Genomic DNA, 24,636 nt, shown 5'->3' on the forward strand with positions numbered 1-24,636 from the left:
AATTCATAAAGTGTTAAAGTTCAGAAGCTGGAACAATTTTCAACTCATTGTGACTTGCCCCAAAGCTAACTCCAGACAAAAATATCACAAGAAAGGAAACCATGTATCAATATTTCTCATGAATATAGACAAAAAGTCAACAAAACACTTGCAGCCCAAACTCAGCAACATATTAAAAATATTACACATCATGACCAACTGAAATTTATCCCACACAGAATTATCACACAGAGAATTTCTTTCACAAGATAAATTTTTACAACCCTTCAACAACTTGTTCAAACTTTTAGCTTTATCTAAGTTAAAACAATCTTTTAACCCTCTGGCAAAGATTTATATGCCATGACTTCTTATAACCTTTTTTTTTGAGACAGAGTCTCACTTTGTCATCCAGCCAGGAGTTCACTGGGGCAATCTCAGCTCACTGCAACCTGCATCTCCCGAGTTCAAGAGATTCTCCTGCTTAGCCTCCCAAGTAGCTGGAATTACAAGTATGTGCCATCACACTGGGTTAATTTCTGTACTTTTCATAGAGATGGGGTTTCACCATATTAGACAGGCTGGTCTCGAACTCCTGACTTCAACTGATCCTCCCACCTCAGCTTCCCAAAGTGCTGGGATTACAGGCTCAAGACAGGGCACCTGGCCACCTTCTCATAATCTTTAACCAAAAACACATTTCACGCTACTCATACACCTTGCATGTATTAATAAAACTTATTTTCAGTAGTCTTAATTTCATGTTATAATGGTAACTCTTAGGAACTTTTACTTTTGGTGCATAAATTTCCTTTCATCAATCATTTCACGACTTACACAGACCATTTATGACATGCTTGGATTTTCTAACTTGTCCTAAACAGCCCTCTTTTTAAACAACCAGTTATTCTAATTTAGGACATGAATTTACCACATGAAATCCTCTCTTATATAGACTCTTTTCTTTATTACCTTCTGGGCATAGCTAGGGGGCATGGCTAATTCAACATGTCCCAAGGCCGTATCTAGAATCTAATGTGTTCATGGTAGATAAATTAAACAATTTTCAAAAGTCACAGCAGTTTATGACCTTACAGTCTTTGGCAAACCTAATATGTGACCTGCCTAATTTAGACTAAATGTCCTTATTTTACCAACAATATTTTAAACTTTTTTATTTCCAAAAGATTATTAAAGTTATGTGAACTAAAAGGAATTAGTTTTTATTTTTCTTTCAGAATATTTAAGTGCTTATTTTTCTTTAAGCCAGTTAATTAGAGCTCTTTTATATAAACATCACACATGCAACACATACATAACTACACAGACAGACAGAAGAAGATCTGGCAATTGTAAGATTTTTCATTTGCCAGGATTGAAGTTTCTTAATTGGATTACTGGCTGTAGGGAGCATCCTTCAAGAAACAGGGCTAGGAACACATGCAGTTTTTACAATATCTAGAATCTTCAAAGGTAGCTTGAAGACAGAAAATTTCAAGAAGGGAAGGCAGAAGTTGTTCATGGAGGGGAAGAGAACTATCAAATGGTAAATATCACACAGATACCAACCAGAAAGTAGTCATTTCTTAAGCCAGGATTGAACCTGGGCCACCACTGTAAAATGGCAGAAGCCAAAAGAAACTACTGATATATGGTTATAAGGTTAAGCTCCCAAGGACATAAAACAAGATGGAGACCTCATCCAGGTTTTCTATTTTTTTCAGAGACCTGCAGCAAAGTTTGTAACTGACCAGCTTGCTGGGCCATCTTGAATTGTGAGCTTATGGGGTCCCAAGCCCATGTTCTATACTAATGTACCCCTATTCATGACAGAATGACACAGAAAGACAAATTCGTAGCACAGAATACACCAGATTCACCACAGTTTAAGACTAGCCTCAGAATCCTCTTTCATATTAATCAAAATTTTACAGAGGAGATAAACAGTGATTTTTATCATTCATTCAACTGGTTTGCACAGAGAAAGAAAGACCAGAAGCCTGACTGGAAGGAAATTCTTACCCTTTTGCCAACATGTCAGGTTTCTAGGTTCCTCTTCCATGAGGAGCCCTACCTAGCAATGCTGTTTGCCACACCATACCTCTGGGGGCCAAGCTGCATCACAATGGAAAATCATGGAACCACAGGCAAAATCCTCATCATTTTGTAAGATGTTGACCAAGGGGCTTTATGTGGTAAACAAATTAACATTTTCCATTCTGGCCAGAGCAAAATATGTGTGACAAAACACAGACAGCAGCCACTCTGCTTAGCACCTAATATTGAACTGGCAAAGGTCAAATTTGCCCCTGGTTGGGCCCTGCCACCTTTAATCCATTTTAACCAAGAGGGAGGGGAGGGCTTCTAACCCAATCACATCCTTTACTCAGGTAAAATGTACACCATTACTTATCCAAAGTCAGCCAATTGGTGTTGCAGTCTATTTCTTTTGGATCAGAATAGCAACTAAGCTACAAGGTCAGTAGATTTAATTTTGGGGAGCCCTCGTTTTTAAATTAACTTCAGTGCATTGTTGTTCATTCAGAATGTTCCACTGTAAGTTATCTTTAGTAAGATTTCATCATTTCTGTAAGACTTTAATGCTTCCTGGGCCTAATGTTTAAGTTGAAAGGAAATCAGTTTTTTAGAAATTAAGGATCCCATTTTTAGCTAAAATACCAGCTTTACTCTCAGGTTCCCTTGATTAACTTAGCCAGTGATTTTTCTACCTAAGAATGTAAGACAAATGAAACAAAGGGGTAGAATACAAAAATCACTGCAAATTTTCCAAAGCCAAACTTTAAAACCCTGACAATATTATTATTTACTACCAGTTTCTTTCTGACCCAGTCAGATGTAAGGGGCCTCTAACTAGATCCAAGCCAGTTAACTACCAGATCAAATCTGATCCTGGACTCAGTCTAGTTACTTCCAAACCCAGTTTAGAACAGAAATTTGCTCAAAGAAACTTGGAAAGCTTGAAACACGAATCCATGGAGCTCCAAAATCCAAAAGAGAACTTACCCACTGCTCTGAGAGATCAAAGGAAACAAGTGGGTCCTTGCAGGTACCTTGCTTGTTCACTCAGCAATTCTGGGGTTCATTAAAGCTCTCTACTTTGAACGACGCTTCTGACACCATCTGTTAAAATAAAAACTTCAGTCAAATTAAATTTAAAGGAGTTTAATCGAACAATGAACAATTCACGAATTGGGCAGTCCCCAGAATCACAACAGATTCAGAGAGACTCCCTGCCCTGCATTTTTCTGTATCTTACTTTTAGATCTATTTTGTACTAAATAGGTTATAAAGCAGTTTAATTTTGTAAACATACAAAAAATTTACAAGGATCTTTGATATTAAAAAATCACACATGTAGAATTTTATTTTAGTTTCTTCAAAACACTCAGTAATATAATTAGCTGGAAGCACACAATAAAATTTATTCTGTACTTTTAGCTTCCAAATTATTATATAACCATAATGGCATTCCATTTATCTCAACTTAATATTACTTTTATCAGTATTACTCTCAAAATACTGATAATATTTTATTAAATATTTTTAGACATAAATGTCACACATACTTGATAAAGCACTCAGCTCTTCCTAGTGGATAAGCTTTAGCTAATGGTATCAATATTTTCACATTTTAATAATGTTATTGTTAGTTTTAAGTATGTGCTTAAAATTCATAAAGCATAAAGCAAATGGTGTCTATGAAGTTGAAACCAAATTATGAAAAATATAAAAAATTGCTTTTTAAATAAAATCAGTTGACATTAAGTGGCACTTAATTATCCCCATGTTATTAAATATATTAAAAAGCCATAATGGATATTTTAACCAATGAGGTATTCATTGATTTTCCACTCATTCTGCTACACTTTACAATTCCTTATCAATGAAAATAAAAAGAAGTAACTGAGAGAAAAAAGGAAGTAAATAATACTGAAACCTAGATTTTTTATAGGTAGGGTATGGAACATAAGATTTTTAACTATCATATTAATGAGCAAAAATAAAATACAAAGTATGATTTGAAAGAAATATACAGAATCAATGGTAGTATTCAGCTCTTTCCGGTGGGTGGGTGACATGCTTGTGAAGGAAAAATGCATTGCCTAAAAACCATACCCATGTGTGATGGAGTGTGCATCTGTTCAATACAGGCCAAGCCAAAATCTGCAGGTGTCAAAATGCCAGTAGTACACACAAAATGATGGAAATGAAGACAAATTATCTTTTGAAAAGTACCAATGTTCATAAATTTTTTCTTAATTCTGCATGCATGACGATATCATTGGCTTTCTTCCCCTTTATCATGTTGTCTGTGTTGATAAAAGTCAAAAAATGAAGAAGAAAAAAATGCCCTCTCTGCAATCAACAACGCAAGCAAATGACTAGCCTGACATTTCATCAGTTCTTCTAGGAAATCCCTGGATAACAGCACCACTGTCTCCATTTTTGCTAAAAAGCGGATTAGAAAGATGAGGCCCAGTTGTTGGCATAAAACTTTTGAGAAATATTTCTGTGAAGTGTGAAAAAAGACTTGTAGGTTTTGTGAATTATTGGTCCTGTGTTTGTGCACTGAAAAGTCAAAGTTACAAATTGCAGATGCCACTCATCCACTTGTTCTCAGGTCTGCAAAATGGCTCTAGATGACCGTCCGAAAATGACAACCTGAATTATGAAAATAATTTTATCTCTGATAAGTTTCTCTCTAAGCCATTAAGATAAGCAGATTGACTAAACAGAGATTTGCCATCATACCGGAACATATGGTTTGCAAATGTGAGTTATATGTATTTTATTCAAGTACCTTCTTAATTGTCTAATATAATAAACTTCATATTACTATACACTTTAATAAAGTAGTTCAAGTATATTCATTTCTCAAATAATCCTGTGAAATGGGAAGTCCGATATTTTTATTTTCTGATTACAGATGTGGAAAAATATAATGGCTTGCATAGAGTCATGCACATATAAATTGTAGCAGCAACACTGGAACTCAAGTGTTTTGATTTTTATCCTTACACCACTTCTGTTATGCCATCCTGCTTTTATTGTTAAGAATTTAAATCTTAATTTCTGTAATCCTCATTTGTACCATTCATGGATTGTTCCCTAGGAATACATAAAGCCACTTATTAGATGTACTATGCAAATTTATACCTTGTTTTTCACACATGCACAGGCAATACAAATATACTGTAGTAGTCCATTTACTATATCAGTAAGTCAAGAAGTGGATCTAATTAGCATTAGAACTTAAAAGTTAAGATAATCAAATAGATTATTATAAAATAGAATTCACCAAGGATTTGCACACACCATATAACTAGAAAATACTTACTTGTATCAGTTTCCTAGGACTGCTATAACAAGGTACCATTAAACCAGGTAACCTAAAATGTAGAAATTTAATTTCTCAGAGTGGTAGAGGCCAGAAGTCCAAAATCAAGGTGTTAGCAGAGCCATGCTCCATCTGAATGGTCTAGAAAAAAATCCTCCCTGCCTCTTCCTAGCTTCACCAGGTGACTTCAGGCTTGTGGCAACATTACTCCAATCCTTTCCTCTCTTGTCATGTAAGATTCTTCCCTGTGTGTCTCTGCATATTTGGAGCTTCTCTTTGTATAAAAACACCAATCATACTGGATTTAAGGCACATTCTAATCTCTTATGACTTAATTCTAGCTAATTACATCTGCAAAGACTTTATTTCCAAATAAGATCACATTCTGAAGTTCCAGGTGGACCTGAAATTTGAGAGGACACCCTCACCAGCTACCTATAAAAATCCCTACTTCCTTCCACAATACTATAAAGGAAGACTTCCTTTTTTCCTTTATTTCAGAAGCCATTGGAACTCTCACACATTACAGAGTTTTTTTTTAAATCTTACTTGATCTAAGGTGTTATGTGGCTGTACTAAGCATCATACATAAAGGACAAGAGAGAAGGAAGAGGAGAAACTGGTTTTAGTAGCACAACTTAATTGTTAGCTCATCACAGTCCATTTTAAATCTTTACTGTAATAGTCTGTTTTCTGGCTGCTGATAAAGACATACCCAAAACTTGGTAATTTACAAAAGAAAGAGGTTTAATGGACTTACAAATCCACACAGCTGGAGAAGGCTAGGAGAAGCAAGTCATATCTTACATGAATGGCAGCAGGTGAAGAGAGAGCTGGTACAGAAAAAGCTTCCTTTTTATACTTCATTTTTTTAAAAATTTTACTTCAGGTTCTGGGATACATGTGCTGAATGTGCAGGTTTGTTACATAGGTATACATATGTCATGGTGGTTTGCTGCACCCATCAACCAGTCATCTAGGTGTGTGTGTGTGCAGTTGCAAGGTGTAATAGAGTGAAGACAGAGTTCCCATACAAAGGGAGGGGACCCAAAGAGGGTAGCCATTGCTGGCTCGAATGCCTGGGTTTATATCCCGATCATTGTCCCTCCCACTGTGTTCTCAGACGATAGATGATTGGCTATTTCTTTACCTCCTGTTTGTGCCTAATTAACATTTTAGTGAGTTCTCTGATTGGTCAGGTGTGAGCTAAGTTGCAAGCCCCGTGTTTAAAGGTGGACACAGTCACCTTCCCAGCTAGGCTTAGGAATTCTTAGTCAGCCTAGGAAATCCAGCTAGTCCTGTCTCTCAGTACCCCCTCTCAACAGGAAAACCCAAGTGCTATTGGGGAGGTTGGCTGATGACTGCTCTAACTGCTTCCAGCTGAATTGGGGCATAGTAGGGGTTGTGCAGTTGAAATTTCCTCGGCAGGGGTGCCTTCGATGTCATTAACATTGGAGCATGGGCTAGCAGGCCGGTCCAGGGGTCCATGGTAGATCTTAATAATGGGGTTCCATTTAAAGAACCATTTGTAGTTTCACAGCTTTGATTCTGGAAGAGACAAACTTAACAAGGAGGTTAAAGATACACGGATTGAAATGCTTGGCCTGAAGTGCAGGGGATTATTTCTTTGGCACACTTCACAGACCCTGACTATCTGCTTGATAGTTTTGAAAAGGCTGGTCCAGTAAATAATAATGTGGGCATTTGATGGGTGCTATCAATGCCTAAGTGAAAAGTTTAGTGAAGGGTTTTAAGTAATTTCCATTGGTTAGCTGCAGGCAAAAGTATTTTTCCTTCTTCAGTGGCTAGCCATCCTGAGGGGAGGAAACTATGTCCTCTTGAGGTTCCCCATTCTATTTCTTTTTCTGAGTACTGGGGCTTGGTTTCCCAGAGGGGATTACCCCATACCAGAGGTCCTTCTGTAAGCATTTCTAATGGAGGGTCCTGCCTTGCAGCTCTTTTGGCTTCAATATCCTCTTGGTGGTTCCCTTCTATTTCCCTTTCCTTTCCTTTCTGATGACCCCTATCAACACTGCTGTTGATAGGATGTAATGGCTTCCTGATGTTTGATAGGTGTTCCCTCAGAATTCCTTTCTCTCCATATTGCCGCGAGGGCATGGAAGACTAGGTAAGCATACTTAGAGTCTGTATATATATTTACCCTCTTTTCTTCTCCTAATTTTAGTGCCTGAGTGAGGGCTATTAGTTCTGCCAGCTGAGTGCTAGTTCCTGGAATGAGGGGATTACTTTCAGGAATTCCATTATCACTGACTACTGCATACCCTGCTTTTCGAAGTCCTTTTTCTACAAAGGAACTTCCATCAGTATACATGTTGAGGCCAGGATCAGTCAAGCAAACCTCTAGAAGGTCCCCTTGAGTGGCGCAGGTTTGAGCAATTACTTGTTGACAGTTATGTTCTATTTTTTTCTTCGTTGTCTGGAAGAAATGTGACTGGCTTATGAGTTGCACAAGTGCACAGTCCCAGCACTGGTCCTTCAAGTAATAGAGCCTGATATTTGAGGAAACGGTTGTCTGACAGCCACAAGTCTCCTTTAGCAGTGAGTATGCCGGTCACATCATTAGATGTCCACACAGTAGGATCTCTTCCCTGTATCATTTTACCTGCTTCAGATACTAAGGCTGCTACTGCTGCCCCTACCAGTAAACAATGAGGCCAACCCTTTGCCATTACATCAATTTCCTTACTCAGGTATGCCACGGGTTACAAGCTGGTCCCTTGGACCTGTGTAAGGACTCCTAGAGCTATTCCTGGTTTTTCTGTGACATATAAAGAAAAGTCTTGCCCTGTTGGCAAGTTTAACACTGGGGCTTGGGTTAGGGCCTTCTTTAGGGTCTGGAAAGCTGCTTCTGCTTCAGGTGTCCATCTTACTAAATGGGTATTGGCTTTCTGAGCTTTCTTAATTAGTGTACATAATGACCTGGCTATTTTGCCATACCTGGGAATCTGCATTTGGCAGAAGTCTGTTATGCCAAGGAATCCTTTTAGTTGCTTTAGTGTTTTGGGATAAGGATAAGCCAGTACAGGCTGGATACATTTCTCACTGAGGGCCCTGGTGCCTCTGAATAATTTTAGCCCTAAGTATTTAACCTGCCGTGAGCAGACCTGAGGCTTTGGTTTGGAAACCTTGTAGCCACAGGTGGTGAGGAAATTTAAGAGCATTTGGGAGGCTTGATGGCACAAGGCTTCTGAACAGGTGGCTAAAATTAAATCATCCATGTACCAAAGGACAAGAGTGTCCAGGTATGAGAACTGGCTCAAGACTTGGGCTAAAAGCAAAAAGGTAGCTTATTAACTCAAAAATCTTAAAGTATGGGGCTATTCTGTTAGAAAAAGGTAATTTAACACCAACTACTGATAATTCCCTGAACCCAACAGATTTCCTAACAGGGGATTTAAATCTTAATTACCATACAAAGGTCTGACCAGACCTAGGAGGAACTCCCTTCAGGACAGGATAGATGGTTCCTCCCAGGTGATTGAGGAAGAAACCACAACGGGCATTCTGTAATTGACAGGGAGACTCTTGTGGAAGCAGAGTTAGAAAAATTGCCTAATAATTGGTCTCCTCAAACATGTGAGCTGTTTGCACTCAGCCAAGCCTTAAAGTACTTACAGAATCAAAAAAGACTACCTCAGTCCTGATTCAAAAGGTTTCTACACACTCTCTGAAATGAATTTGCATAAGAACTGTTGTTTATGGGAATGCATCTTGATGGGGCAGCTGGATTGTTATGAAATACTCAGGAACCCAGCCCAGCTCTAGGACTCACCCCTGAGCACAAAGGCAATGTTGGGCATTCTGGTAAAGGACCACTAAAATCCAGCCGCCCGAACCCCTTTCTTTGTGGTCAAGAAAGTCAGGAAAAGGTGCAGGACTGCTACATCAGTGAACGTAAATAATTCTATAAGCAGAGGTCCATGGGTGGTTACGCACCCTGGAAAGGAACAAGCATTAGGACCATAGAGGACACTGTAGGACTAACGCTCATTGGAAAATGACTAGGGGTGCTGGCATCCCTATGTTCTTTTTTCACATGGGAAACATTCCCCCCAAGGTAAAAATGCCCCTAAGATGTATTCTGGAGAATTGGGATCAATTTGACCCTCAAATGCTAAGAAAGGACTTGTGTTCTTCTGCAGTTCCACCTGGCCACGATATCCTCTTCAAGGGGGAGAAACCTGGCCTCCTGAGGGAAGTATAAATTATAACACCATCTTACAGCTAGACCTCTTTTGTAGAAAAGAAGGCAAATAGAGTGAAGTGCCATATGTACAAACTTCCTTTTCATTAAGAGACAACTCGCGATTATGTAAAAAGTGTAATTTATGCCCTACAAGAAGTCCTCAGAGCCTACCTCCCTACCCTAGTGTCCCCCTGACTCCTTCCCCAACTAATAAGGACCGCCCTTCAACTCAAACGGTCCAAAAGGAGAGAGACAAAGGGGTAAACAATGAACCAAAGAGTGCCAGTATTCCCCGATTATGCCCCCTCCAAGCAGTGGGAGGAAGAGAATTTGGCCCAGTAAGAGTGCATGTATCTTTTTCTCTCTCAGACTTAAAGCAAATTAAAATAGACCTAGGTAAATTCTCAGATAACCCTGATGGCTATATTGATGTTTTACAAGGGTTAGGATCCTTTGATCTGACATGGGGAGGTATAATGTTACTGCTAAATCAGACACTAACACCAAATGAGAGAAGTGCTGCCATAACTGCAGCCCGAGAGTTTGGCGGTCTCTGGTATCTCAGTCAGGTCAATGATAGGATGACCACAGAGGAAAGAGAACAATTCCCCACAGGCCAGCAGGCAGTTCCCAGTGTAGACCTTCACTGGGACACAGAATCAGAACATGGAGATTGGTGCCGCAGACATTTGCTAACTTGCATGCTAGAAGGACTAAGGAAAACCAGGAAGCAGCCTATGAATTATTCAATGATGTCCACTATAACACAGGGAAGGGAAGAAAATCCTACTGCTTTTCTGGTGAGACTAAGGGAGGCGTTGAGGAAGCATACCTCCCTGTCACCTGACTCTATTGACAGCCAACTAATCTTAAAGGATAAGTTTATCACTCAGTCAGCTGCAGACATTAGAAAAAAACTTCAAAAGTCCACCTTAGGCCCGGAGCAAAACTTAGAAACCCTGTTGAACTTGGCAACCTCAGTTTTTTATAATAGAGATCAGGAGGAGCAGGTGGAACAGGATGAACGGGATAAAAAAAGGCCACTGCTTTAGTCATGTCCCTCAGCAAGCGGACTTTGGAGGCTCTGGAAAAGGGAAAAGCTGGACAAATCAAATGCCTAACAGGGCTTGCTTCCAGTGCAGTCTACAAGGACACTTTAAAAAAGATTATCCAAATAGAAATAAGCTGCCCCCTCGTCCATGCTCCTTATGTCAAGGGAATCACTGGAAGGTCCACTGCCCCAGGGGATGAAGTTCCTCTGAGTCAGAAGCCACTAACCAGATGATCCAGCAGCAAGACTGAGGGTGCCTGGGGCAAGAGCCAGTCCTTGCCATCACCCTCATAGAGCCCCAGGTATGCTTGACCATTAACGGCCAGGAGGTTAATTGTCTCCTGGACACTGACACGGCTTTCTCAGTCTTACCCTCCTGTCCCGGACGACTGTCCTCCAGATCTGTCACTATCCGAGGGGTCCTAGGACAGCCAGTCACTAGATACTTCTCCCAGCCACTAAGTTGTGACTGGGGAGCTTTACTCTTTTCACATGCTTTTCTAATTATGCCTGAAAGCCCCACTCCCTTGTTAGGGAGAGACATTCTAGCAAAAGCAGGGGGCATTATACACCTGAACATAGGACAAGGAACATCCATTTGTTGTCCCCTGCTTAAGGAAGGAATTAATCCTGAAGTCTGGGCAACAGATGGACAATATGGACGAGCAAAGAATACCTACCCATCCTGTTCACGTTAAACTAAAGAATTCCGCCTCCTTTCCCTACCAAAAGCAGTACCCCCTTAGACCTGAGGCCCAACAAGGACTCCAAAAGATTGTTAAGGACCTAAAAGCCCAAGACCTAGTAAAACCATGCAATAGCCCCTGCAATACTCCAATTTTAGGAATACAGAAACCCAACGGACAGTGGAGGTTAGTGCAAGATCTCAGGATTATCAATGAGGCCATTGTCCCTCTATACCCAACTGCACCTAACCCTTACACTCTGCTTTCCCAAATATCAGAGGAAGCAGAGTGGTTTACAGTTCTGGACCTTAAGGATGCCTTTTTCTGCATCTCTGTACATCCCAACTCTCAATTCTTGTTTACCTTTGAAGATCCTTCGAACCCAATGTCTCAACTCACCTGGACTGTTTCACTCCAAGGGTTCAGGGATAGCCCCCATCTATTTGATCACCTAGGTTTTAAGACTTATGTGCATTAGGTATTTGTTCTAATGCTCTCCCTCCCCCTTCCCCTATCCCCTAACTGGACCCAGTGTATGGTGTTCCCCTCCCTGTGTCCATGTGTTCTCATTGTTCTCACTCATAAGCTCCCATCTATGAGCGAGAACATGTGGTGTTTGGTTTTTTGTTCCTGCGCTAGTTTGCTGAGCATGATGGTTTCCAGCTTCATCCATGTACCTGCAAAGGACATTAACTCATTGCTTTTTATGGCTGCATATTATTCCATAGTGTATATGTGCCACATTTTCTTTATCCAATCCATCATTTGTGGGCATTTGGCTTGGTTCCAAGTCTTTGCTATTGTAAATAGTGCTGCAATAAACATACAGGTGCGTGTGTGTGTGTGTGTGTGTGTGTGTTTTGTTTGTTTTTTGTTTTTTTGAGACAGAGTCTCACTCTGTTGCCCAGGCTGGAGCGCAGTGGTGTGATCTCGGCTCACTGCAAACTGTGCCTCCCGGGTTCATACTGTTCTCCTGCAGCAGCCTTCCAAGTAGCTGGGACTACAGGTGCCCGCCACCATGCCCAGCTAATTTTTTTTGTATTTTCAGTAGGGACGGGGTTTCACCATGTTAGCCAGGATGGTCTCGATTTCCTGACCTCGTGACCTGCCCGCCTCAGCCTCCCAAAGTGCTGGGATTACAGGCATGAGCCACCGCGCCTGGCCCATGTATCTTTATAGTAGAATGATTTATAATCCTTTAGGTATATACCCAGTAATGGGATTGCTGAGTCAAATGGTATTTCAGGTTCTAGATCCTCGAGGAATTGTCACACTATCTTCCATAATGGTTGAATTAATTTACACTCCCACTAACAGTGTAAAAGCATTTCTATTTCTCCACATCCTCTCCAGCATCTGCTGTTTCCAGACTTTTTAATGACTGCCATTCTAACTAGTGTGAGATGGTATCTCATTGTGGTTTTGATTTGCATTTCTCTAATGACCAAATTATAAACTTTTTTTCATATGTTTGTTGGCACATAAATGTCTTCTTTTGAGAACTATCTGTTCATATCCTTTGCCCACTTTCTGAACTAGAAAAAACTACTTTAAATTTCTTTTTTCTTTCTTTTTATTTTATTTTTTTAAGAGTTATAATCCAATCTGTATTTAAAAATCGAATCTGCCAGTTTAGCGTTTTCCACCAACTCCGCGAGCTGAAACTTTCACAGGCTTCACAATCTTTTGCTTAGGTGCTGCCTTTGTAGGTGCCTTAGCAGCAGCCATTGCAGTCTTTTTAGATGCTTGCTTAGCCTTTTGTGCTTCCTTAGCAGCCCTGATAGCTTGTTCTCATTGAGCCTTTCTAACTTCAGGTTTCTGATTCCTCTTGGCCATTATATCAGCAAGAGATGCACCAGTAATGGCCCTCTGGAATTTGACTGCTCGGCGGGTTCTTTTCTTTTGAATTTCTTCCGACTGACCCTTTTTGTGCTTCCTTCTGTAGAGAACAGTCCAGTTTATCTGCCGAGGATTCCTCTTGGAAAGGAACGCCGACTCGCATTTTGCATTAAGAAACTGGAAAACCTTCCCGTCCGTCCTGGCGTAGCGCCTCCCGTGTCCAGGGTAGATCTTGTACCCGCTAAAACTGCACAGCTCCACCTTCATGGCGACGGATTCAAGAGAAAAGAAGAGATGGTGAAGAGAAAGAGAGAATCATGACTACTTTAAATTTCATATGTAACCCAAAAAGAACCCGTATAGCCAAGACAATCTAAGCAAAAAGGACAAAGCTGGAGGTATCATGCTACCTGACTTCAATCTGTACTGCAATGCTATAGTAACCAAAACAGCATGGTACTGGTACCAAAACAGAAATATAGACCAATGGAACAGAGGCCTCAGAAATAATGCTACACATCTACAACCATCTGATCTTCAACAATCCTGACAAAAATAAGCAACGGGGAAAGGATTCCCTGTTTAATAAATGGTGCTGGGAAAACTGGCTAGCCATATGCAGAAAACACAAACTGGACTCCTTCTTTACACCTTATACAAAAATTAACTCAAGATGGATTAAAGACTTAAACAGAAAACCTAAAACTATAAAAATCCTAGAAGAAAACCTGGGCAATACCATTCAGGACACAGGTATGGGCAAAGACTTCATGACCAAAATACCAAAAGCAATTACAATAAAAGACAAAATTGACAAATGGGATCTAATTAAACTAAAGAGCTTCAGCTCATCCAATTAAACTATCATCAGAGTCAACAGGCAACCTACAGAATGGGAGAAAATTTTTGCAATCTATCCATCTGACAAAGATCTAATATTCAGAATCTACAAGGAACTTAAACAAATTTACAAGAAAAAAAAAATCCAAACTTCTGTTTTTAAAACCATCAGATCTCATGAGACTCACTATCACAAGAACAACGCAAGAAAGACCTGCCCCCATAATTCAATCATCTCCCACCAGGTTTCTCCCATGACATGTGGGAATTGTGGAAGTTACAATTCAAGATGAGCTTTGAGTGGGGACACAGTCAAACCATATAATTTACTTCTTTACTTGCCACAAATTCATCTTTTTTCATGTCTCAACAACTCTGGAGACCTTATCCTACTCCTCAACATGAGCTAATTTGAAAAACTGCTCAAAGATCCATAAATCTTCTGTATTGATCACAGAGAGAGAGGAACACTGATTGCAATACCAGATAGCGGTAGTTGAAAGAAAAGGAATTGTGCCCGAGGATGAAAAATAGCATTTATTTATTTAAAAGCAATCAAACAAATACACAAACACATATACCAGTACATCTGAGTGACTACTATGTGTCAAGCAATTGTAATAGTGCATAATGTATTCTCAAGCTGATCACTAAAAATCACCAACTGAGTTTTCACCAGTTAGAGTTCTATGACAGATGTTACTTTTCAATGTAATGCTAGAAAGATTTTAAAAATTAACTCTCCTCTAGAACCTGCATTTTTAAATTTTTATCCCTCTCATATTCATCACATCCATGATAGAAGCCTCTTATGATAGACTCGAACTGTGTAAAACTCCTGTGTGCTTCTTCCCAAATCTAGTGCAAGGGGAGATATGTTATTAGCAGCACAGACTAGAATAGTGAATGGCATTGCCCATGAAAGCATCACTATGGTTTTATAATTCAAGATCATTTTACTTTCAATACTTGTGAGCTAGTCTAGGAATGAATAGTACAATATACTGTGGTGTTTAAGTTTCCATAATGTAAGTGACACATTGTTTTGCAATTGCCAGATAGATAGAAAAATAGATATATCTTCTTCTTTCTATTCAACTTAGATGCAAATCAGTTTGTTGAAAAGTAACTAGAGATTTTAATGTTTCTATTATGTCTTTTCCCAAATAGCAGTTAATGTGCCTCATTCAATTTAATTCTTAGGTACTGTGGTGGTCATTAGGGTTCTTTGATAACTATTAATTGTTCTCCCAACTTCTGGCACATAGAAGGACTGAAATTACTGGCCCTTTATGGGTAGGGCCATTTCAATGAGTTGTGAGTAGAAGAGACATGTGTCACTTCTGGACTGGAATATTTAATTGTCCATATAATACTTTCTAGAGCTCCTTTTTATCTGAATAGAACTTCTTGCCAGCATGCATTAAAGGTGTAGCGTAGGTGAGCAATAAACCTTTGTTGTTTAATAGAACAGAGATTCAGGTGGTATTTGTTACCATAAACTTTTCTGACAAACACAAATGCTATTTTGAAGTACTACTTGATAGTATCTAATGTCATATAAGGCATACTAGATTATATACTCATGAGAGTCAATGACAACATTTATCACTTTGTTTTTATTCTTCCAATTGTGACATGTCTACATTGACCCTATTTTGAGAACATTAGTCAAAAGCACAAATGAAATGAAAATATTTTCATAACTTTTCACTTGATCCTGGTAAGCATGGCTCTCTTTGCACTCTTTTCTAGGTGTTTTCTTAAAATTTTGATTTTTAAATCAGCAAATTTAATCTGCCCACCCTTTCAGTTTGCCTAAACCTTACATAGTAATGTGGTACATAAAATATACAGTTCTACTCTGTAATTTTGAGAGAGTCAAAGGGACCTAACTTGTACTTTGTTTCAACTTTTATACCACTCAATCATAATTAATTTTGATGATTTTTGGCTAAATGAGAAGCAATGGGTAGCTCTGCAGGAAAGGAAAAGGATAAGGGCATCTAACAAAGTTCCCTGTAGGTAATCCCAACCTAATTTAAAGCACACTTGATATGTAGCAATAGACCCTGGTAAAATGGCAGGTGATTCTCCAAACAGAATAAAAGTAGCAGTTGTATCCCTGCCCAGACTCAGTAAATTTGTATGAACATGGTGCTTTTCATTAGGCAATCAATAATATATTTTATTGGTTCCAGAACACTGCACAAAACCCACTAGAAGTCATCTCACTCCACTGTTTTGAGTGTGAACACTACAATTAAGCAAAGAAAAAAATAAATTAGTTTTTCTGAAATCTGGAGGTTTTCTAGTTGTAAAAACCCAATTACAAATTAGCAAGCTGTGAACAATCAGATTAAAAAATAATCAGGGACAAAGCAGCAAGTGTTTCACTTATAAAAATCTGCAAAGACTCACAAAGTTAGTTATATGGTAATTGATGGAAAATGGGAATATCAATGATATTACATGGAATCATAATTTTTTAGCCTCAAATATCAATAGTTTTACTGTATATATATGTATCTTTGAAATTTCTTATTTTCTGTTAAGGAAGTGTAGAGATTTAGTAGTGATGCATATGCCAAATTAAAATAGTTTTTATATGTTTGAAATTCAGATTATTTGCTAACAAAAGATGATTATGAAGTATTTGAGTATATATAAATACAACATGAAATAATATTACAAAACTAAGACTAAATATATTGGTAATATTAGCAAATATCAGAAAACCTAATAAAAACACAGCTTTTCAGATTGGCTAAAAAATCAAATTTTAACATTATACATGAAACACCATAATACAAAGAGATTCAGCACCATTATACTTAAAAAGTAAACCAAAAACAAACACACACATACACACAAATAGAAAGAAAGCCAGAATTTTGATGCTGATATCTGATGAGGTAAAATACTGTTATGAAAGCATAAAAGAAACAAAAATCACATCTCATGATGCTAAAAGTTACAGATTATAATGATGACAGTTATTGACATTTGTACAGCAACAAGTCTTAGGAGGCCAACACTATACTTACAAAAAGAAATATGCAGAAATATGTTAATAACAGTAGAATTTAACTCAACTCTCATAATACAAGACTGATTAAGTGGATGAAGCGAAAGTATGTAAAAGGACTAACAATTAATATTACAGGCATGAGCCACTGTGCCTGGCCAAAATAACTTTTAAAAAACCCTTCCTGCAAAAAATACATTAGACTTAAAGATTTTACAGAGTAATTCTACCCAATCATTAAGACAAGATCATTCTAATGTTAAACTGTTCCTAATAATAGAAAAAGAAAGGCATTTCTCAAATTATTTTATGATAAAAATATTTATCTAAAATATTGAAATAAATATAACAAAATAATATTTACAGGGCCGGGCATGGTGGCTTATGCCTGTAATCCCAGCACTTTGGGAGGCCAAGGTGGGCGAATCATGAGGTCAGGAGATCGAGACCATCCTAGTAGCTAGTGAAACCCCGTCACTACTAAACACAGTGAAACCCTGTCACTACTAAAAATGCAAAAATATTAGCTGGGCGTGGTGCTGGGTGCCTATAGTCCCAGCTATTCAGGGAGGCTGAGGCAAGAGAACGGCATGAACCTGGGAGGCAGAACTTGGAGAGAGCAGAGGCGGTACCACTGCACTCCAGCCTGGGTTACAGAGCAAGGCTCTGTCTCAATTAAAAAAAAAAAAAAAAAATTACAGCCCAATCCCACTTATGAATATTTATGCCAATATTAAAAAAAAAGAATCAAGAGTACATTAATAGAATTAATCCCCTATTAGAAAGTATTTTAATAAAATCTTTCACATTAATAGAACAAAGAAGAAAAACCATCTGATAATTTTTACAGCAGCAGACCTTTCGCTTGACAAAATCCAACATCCACTTGTGTCAAAAAACCCTGAATTAAATAATTGAGTAATAAGTCTTAACAGAATAATATAACTATAATAAATATACCTCAGCCCTGAAGTAAGTAAGCATTCTATTTATGTAGAAAACAAAGGCATTTCCAGTAAAATAAGAAACAAGGCAATATGGTATTGTCTCTACTACCAATTGATCTTATCTTGCATTTACTAGTCACTAAAATTTGACAATAAATGAAGTTAAAGACATACATGTAAAAAACAATAGGTAGAAGTATCTCTATTTGTCTTACCTCAAAGGTGGTATATCTAATAATTTCAAACCATTTACACTCATACCTGTTTTGCTTTTTCAAATGACTATAAGCCCTTTGAGGACTTGAACTGCTTCATTCTTTCAGTACACAACAAACCTAATATACATGATAATGCCTCCATAACTTGTTAACACATATAGATAATGACATTGTTGACTAACATTTTTTATTTTTTATTTTCTGAAATGGAGTTTTGCTCTTGTCACCTAGGCTGGAATGCAATGGCGCGATCTCGACTCACTACCACCTCCGCCTCCTGGGTTCATGAGATTCTCCTGCCTCAGCCTACCAAGTAGCTGCGATTACAGGTGTCCGCCACCATGCTCAGTTAATTTTTGTATTTTTAGTAGAGACAGGGTTTCACCATGTTGGCCAGACTGGTCCCGAACTCCTGACCTCAGGTGATCCACCCGCCTCAGCCTCCTAAAGTGCCGGGATTACAGGTGTGAGCCACCGCACCTGGCTGACTAACATTTTTAATATTCCAGAACAAGGACAAAAAAGCAAATATTGGACATTTGACATGTTTGATACGGATCATAATTACTTTTATTGATTTTCATGATGATCTTTATTTCTGAGACTCTGAGAAATCTTTGAAATATTAAGTATTTTTCATAAACAGCTTAACATGCAGAGATGAAGAGTAAAGGAGGCCACTCTTTGGAAAGAATGTCTTCTACTAATTAGCAGGAAACCACTTACATAAAAATACCTTAGAAATGTAGTTTTTACTTGAGTAGATTCCCAAGCAGAAGTCCTGCTTTGACTAGATAAAAATGCATTAATAACAAATAGAATATTTGAAAATTTCAAGTTATTCCTGTATAGCTTTTAATAGTACCTCAGTAAGATACCAAGATCTTGAATTCAGTATCCAGATATTGATAAACTGAGTTTGCCATGCTGTGATTTGAAACACAAGATTTCATAACAGCTCACAGAGGCAAAAAAGACTTAACAACTTCCACATTCTGTTTTCTGTGGTGGAATCTTCTCTGAATATCCCCAGGCCACTGTTCTTGTTTATTTCTGTAAAACAAGATTATTTTAGCTTGTGAGAGAAGAAGAGCTTCACTTAATGAACATCATTTGGAGAATACTGTTGTGAGGTGTTTGATTCCGATTGACTGTAAATGTTTCAGCTAGTCACCAGAGGCTATAGACTCACACACAGCTCCACACATGCACATCTAAACTCCTTGATGAGAACAAATAAAAGAATCCTATTGTGTTAACCACTTTTTATGAAGAAAGCCAATTACAGTTAATTCTGCATTGCTCATTGTACCGTTTGTGGAATATTCAGGCAATTGTTTAAACACTCGTAAGCTTGAAAATGAAAACACTAGGTTTTAATCCAGGCTCTATCACTTACAGGGAGAGTTTAAGAGGAAGTAAATTGCACAAACAAAACTAGAAAGAAAAATAACACTGATACTCTCAGGTTGGTGTAAAGATTAAATAAGGCATGTACACAGTTATTTAAATTTTGAAGCCCTATACAACTTTTAGTTATTGTTATTAAAACGTCTTGTCAGCTTTGTTGGAAAGTATGCCAAGATTTCAAAAGTAAGTACCTATAGAGAGGGAAGAAAGTATCTGTTTGCCAGGACTGCCATAACAAAATAGCACAAACTAGGTGACCTAACCAACAGAAACTTATTTCTTCACAGATCTAGGGATAGAATTCCAAGATCGAGGTGCTAGTAGGGCTGGTAAGGCCTCTGTCATCAACTCGTAGATGACCACCTTTCATTGTGTCCTCATAGGGTCCTCCCTCTGTGTCTACCTATGTCCCATAAGGATCCCTGGCATAAGGATGAGGGTCTTATACCTATGTATTATAAGAATGTCTGTCACATTGGATTAGGGTCCATCCTCATGACCTCATTTTAACTTAACTACCTCTCTAAAGATCCTATCTCCAAAATGTAGTCACATTCTAAAGTACTGGTGGTTAGGATTTCAACACATGAATTTGAGGAGTCTTGAAGGGAGACATGACAAAATTTTGCTCATTACAGAGACTTTCAGGATTATCAGGGATAAAGGAAAATGGCAAGTAAACTGGTTACCAATTCCCTACAAGGTCACTCAGACAACCTGAAGCACAGTTTAGGACTGAAAGACTTGAAAGCAAGAGCCATACATGGACATTTTTGGAATCTCGAATAGCTTAGAGTGCCTGACACAGAGGAGGCACTCTGCTGCTGCTTGTTGGATGTGTAGAGTCCAAGTAAACTCAGGATTCATTTGGGTAACTGCTCATATATCAGTGTATTTATAAATAATAATTGGTCTTTCTATATTAATATATTGATACATCAATATATCATATATTAACAAATATATAATATTTATAATTTTTAATATATGATACATGATGGTTATATAGTATCTAACATGCCATTTAATACTATATTAATATACATATATGTATTTATATATGTATACTAATATGTAGAAGTATAAAGACCAATTACTAGAAATGTGCCATTTGAATGAGAGATAATAAGTGGGATAGTATTTAGCATTTCAAGAAGAGAAAGGGAAGTTTCATTCAAGTAATAGATGGGAGATAAAATCTGCAAAATTGGAGAATGTTTTGGATATGAAAGTTCATAAAAGTTAAGAATTGCTTCTACATTTCAGGCTTGAATAACTGAATGCATGGACATGCCATTTCCTAAAATGGAGAACACTGGGTGTAAGTAAGTTGTAGGAAAAAGATCTTGAGTTCAGTTTTGAACATGATAATCTTGAGATGCAGTTGAGATTACCAAGTGGCTATTTCAAATAAATAATGGTATATAAGTCACTGAAATAACAAGCTCCTCTTAGCTAGAGAATTGTATTTTTAAATGATTACGTATAGTTGTTAATTTTAGGCTTACACAATTGAACATCTACTCTGTTCAAGAGTACAGCAATAATTTTAAAAAGTTAATCTCTGGTCTCAGTCTAGTGAGGAAATAGATATTCATCAAATATTCACACAAGTAAGTGTAAAAGGAAACCGGTGATAATAACTGTGAAGTTAGCAAGAAACTGCTTATATAAAAACTGTGAAGCAGTCCATTGGATTTAGCGGGATTAATATTATTGATGTTATTGATGATCACCCTTCACAAATTCCTCCCACGATGATCACTGAAACTCCCCATGAGCACTGGTGTAGGCTAAAGTAAAGGTAGTAGGTGAAGAGGTGGTTTCTGTACATATATGTACATATGCACCTTTTTGAAAGGTTTGGATTTAAGAATGGGAAGAAAAATGACAGCATGGAGGCAGAAGAGAATATTAGTTGAAATGAAGGAATTATGACTTAAAAAAAAATGGCATGTATTCTGAGAAAGTTTGCAAACTCATAGAAAGAACACAGCTGAGAGAGAGAGGAAATATCTACAATAATAGATAGGAATGTTGATAAGTTGTAAAGAGATCGGCTAGAAAACCTAATCGAAGGATTTGGTCCTAGATAGGAGGAAAGGTGCTCCTGTTTGTGGCAGGACAGAAGGAAATTAGTATGGGTGCAGGTGTCAGGAGGCTTGTAGCATCCTTTCCTTTCCAGTGAGCCTTTTGAGAGTGTCATGTGAAGACCTCTATTTTTTAAATTTTTATTTTGAAATAATGGTACAATCACACAGTAGTTACCAAAAAATCTTTTTACTGTGCTTTGTATTCTTTTAATTCCTTTTTATTGATCCCTGATAGGTGTACATAGTTTCAGGGTGCATGTAATAAGTTAATACATTCATATAATTTGTAAATATCAAATCAATGTATTTACAATATTCATCATCTTAAATATGTATTTTCTTTATGCTGAACCATTTAAATTATTCTCTTCTATTTTAAAATACATAATAGGTTATTGTAAACTGTAGTCATAGTACTGATTTATCTAACACTGGGTCTTATTTCTTCCATCAAACCTTATATTTGTACTACAAATCTTCTCTCTTCATGGGATTCTGTTTTTTGTTTTTTTTTTCTTACTTCCCGCATATGAGTAAGAATATGTGATATTTGTCTTTTTGTGCTTGGCTTATTTCACTTAACATAATGACCTCCTGTTCCATCTACATCACTGAAAACATCTTATATAACTAAAGTACAATGATTAAAATCCAAAAACTGGCATTGGCACAATATTATTAACTAAAATATGGGCTATATTCAGATTTTACCAATTGTCGTCTAGTTCATTCAAATTTTATCATATATGTAGATTCATCTGAACACCACCACAAACCAGGAAACAGAACTGAGCCATCACCCCAAAGAAACTCTCTCATCCTTCCCCATTGTAGTCCCAGCAACCACTCTTTATCCTAGTTCCTGGCAATCACCCATCTTTTCCTCATTACTACAATTTTGTCTTATTAAGTCTATTATATAAATAGACTTATACAATATAAAACCTTTTGAGATTGTTTTTCCACTCAGTACAATGCCCTTGAGATCCATCCCAGCTGTCACATTTAACAATTGTTTGTTGTTTTTTGTTGCTCAACAGTATTCCACTATATGGATAAAGGACAGTTTGTTTATTCATTTACCCATTGAAGCTCATATATGTGCTGCATTTTTGGCTATTACAAATAAAATTACAATGAACAATGAAAAATTTTGTGTGAATATAAGTTTTCATTCCTTTATGGTAAATATCCAGGCATGGGATTACTAGGTTATATGGTACATATATGCTTATAAAGAGACTGATATTGTTTTCTAGTTAAGATGATCTAAAAGTGAAATAGAAAATGAGGGGACAGGATTGTAGGGAAAAATACTTGAGAAGGGTAGAATAGTTTTTAAACATATGCTGGTTTTTATATCAAACTGATATTTATTTACCATGGAGATTTTCCAAACATTCTTCCATCAAAAACATGTATATACATAGCATATATTCAAATAGTGTCACATTTTAAGAGGTACATACATGCCTACCGAGAGCTTGTTGTGTGTCTTTGTACGCTCATATTTATCACAGTATAAATGCAGAAGCCAAAGAAAATGACTCTGCTTAAAGAGATATAAATGATTGTAAAACTACTTTTTAAAAATGATACACAGATTTTGTTTATATCATCACCACATTTTTGTGGCACCTAAATATTGTAGCCAGCCTGAAGAACAATGGGTGATGTGTTTATCTGCATATGTATTTATTTGATATATATTATTTAATTACTATAAGATACTATATCTTATATGTTTATTAATTACATGTATCAATTATAAAAATGATAACTGGGTCAGGCGTGGTGGCTCCCACCTGTAATCCCAGCATTTCGGGAGGCCGAGGTGGGCAGATCACGAGGTTAGGAGATCAAGACCATCCTGGCTAACATGGTGAAACTGCATCTCTACTAAAAATACAAAAATTAGCTGGGTGTGGTGGTGGGCACCTGTGGTCCTAGCTACTTGGGAGGCTGAGGCAGGAAAATCGCATGAACCTGGGAAGTGGAGCTTGCAGTGAGCCGAGATCACACCACTGCACTCCAGCCTGGGTGACACAGCAAGACTCCATATCAAAAACAAAATCATAAAAAAGACAATGTATTTAAATAATGAGAAGATGTTGAGCTTATTTTAGCCTGAAGTCAATTTTTCAGGTACAGCTAAAGCTGTAAACTTAGCAATTAAAATGTTTTTTGGGAAGACAACACTACAAGTGTCCTCAAGTTTAGAATGTGTCTTCACTCAATGTTCACTGATGCTCAAAAAGCACTTTGCTTTTCAACATGAATGTTTCACTTACACGTATAAGCAGTTCTTTACCCTGACAATAAGATATATGTTAGGACAATAACCACTTATTGTTTATATTAAAGGCACCGAAGTTTAGAGAAAAAAATTTAATAGCTTTCTTTTATCTTGTTTACTTTTTGTTGATACATATTAGATGTACATATTTGGGGTAAATGTATAATTTAATACATTCATATAATCAAATCAGGGTAATTGGGATATCTATAAATATTTATATTTTCTTTATGCTAGAAATATTCAAATTATTCCCTTCTAGCTATTTTGAAATGTACAGGGAGTGAGTGGTCACTCCCACAGAGGCACAGTCTTGTGCCTTTCCCAGGCTTCTTGTTCTGCTCTCCCCCCAGGCCTGATGTTTACTAACCATCCTGTGGCTCACAGAAATCCTGTTTCCACAAATTTCTCCCAGTCCAAAGTAGTGCAAAATGAAGATTTTTTTTCTCATATCCAGAACATTATTCCATGTAAAAATTCATCTTTCTGAGTTCTTCCATAGGACAGAGAAGATTCAATGTAAATTTTGTTTTGGAAGATTCCTCTGGAATTCCCACCATTCCCTAAGGTAGATGTTAAAATTGATATCAATACTGGGAGACATACATATATATCCACCAGGACATGTCCACATACATCTCAACATATTCCTGTGCTTCAGATATGTGTGTCTGTATTAGTCT

General features: G+C 37.5%; 1 pseudogene across 1 annotated transcript; it reads right to left on the reverse strand.

The window, feature by feature from the left end:
- Positions 1 to 12,882: 12,882 nt before the first annotated feature.
- On the reverse strand, positions 12,883 to 23,695 carry LOC105542413 (annotated as a pseudogene). Its single transcript, XR_001006467.1, has 3 exons — positions 23,619 to 23,695; positions 17,615 to 17,617; positions 12,883 to 13,418 (listed from the first exon to the last, which is right to left on the reverse strand). The product of XR_001006467.1 is annotated as a 60S ribosomal protein L24-like (transcript).
- Positions 23,696 to 24,636: the final 941 nt, after the last annotated feature.

The sequence above is a fragment of the Mandrillus leucophaeus genome, unplaced genomic scaffold (genome assembly GCF_000951045.1).
Source record: "Mandrillus leucophaeus isolate KB7577 unplaced genomic scaffold, Mleu.le_1.0 Scaffold258, whole genome shotgun sequence".
Taxonomy (NCBI): Eukaryota; Metazoa; Chordata; class Mammalia; order Primates; family Cercopithecidae; genus Mandrillus; species Mandrillus leucophaeus.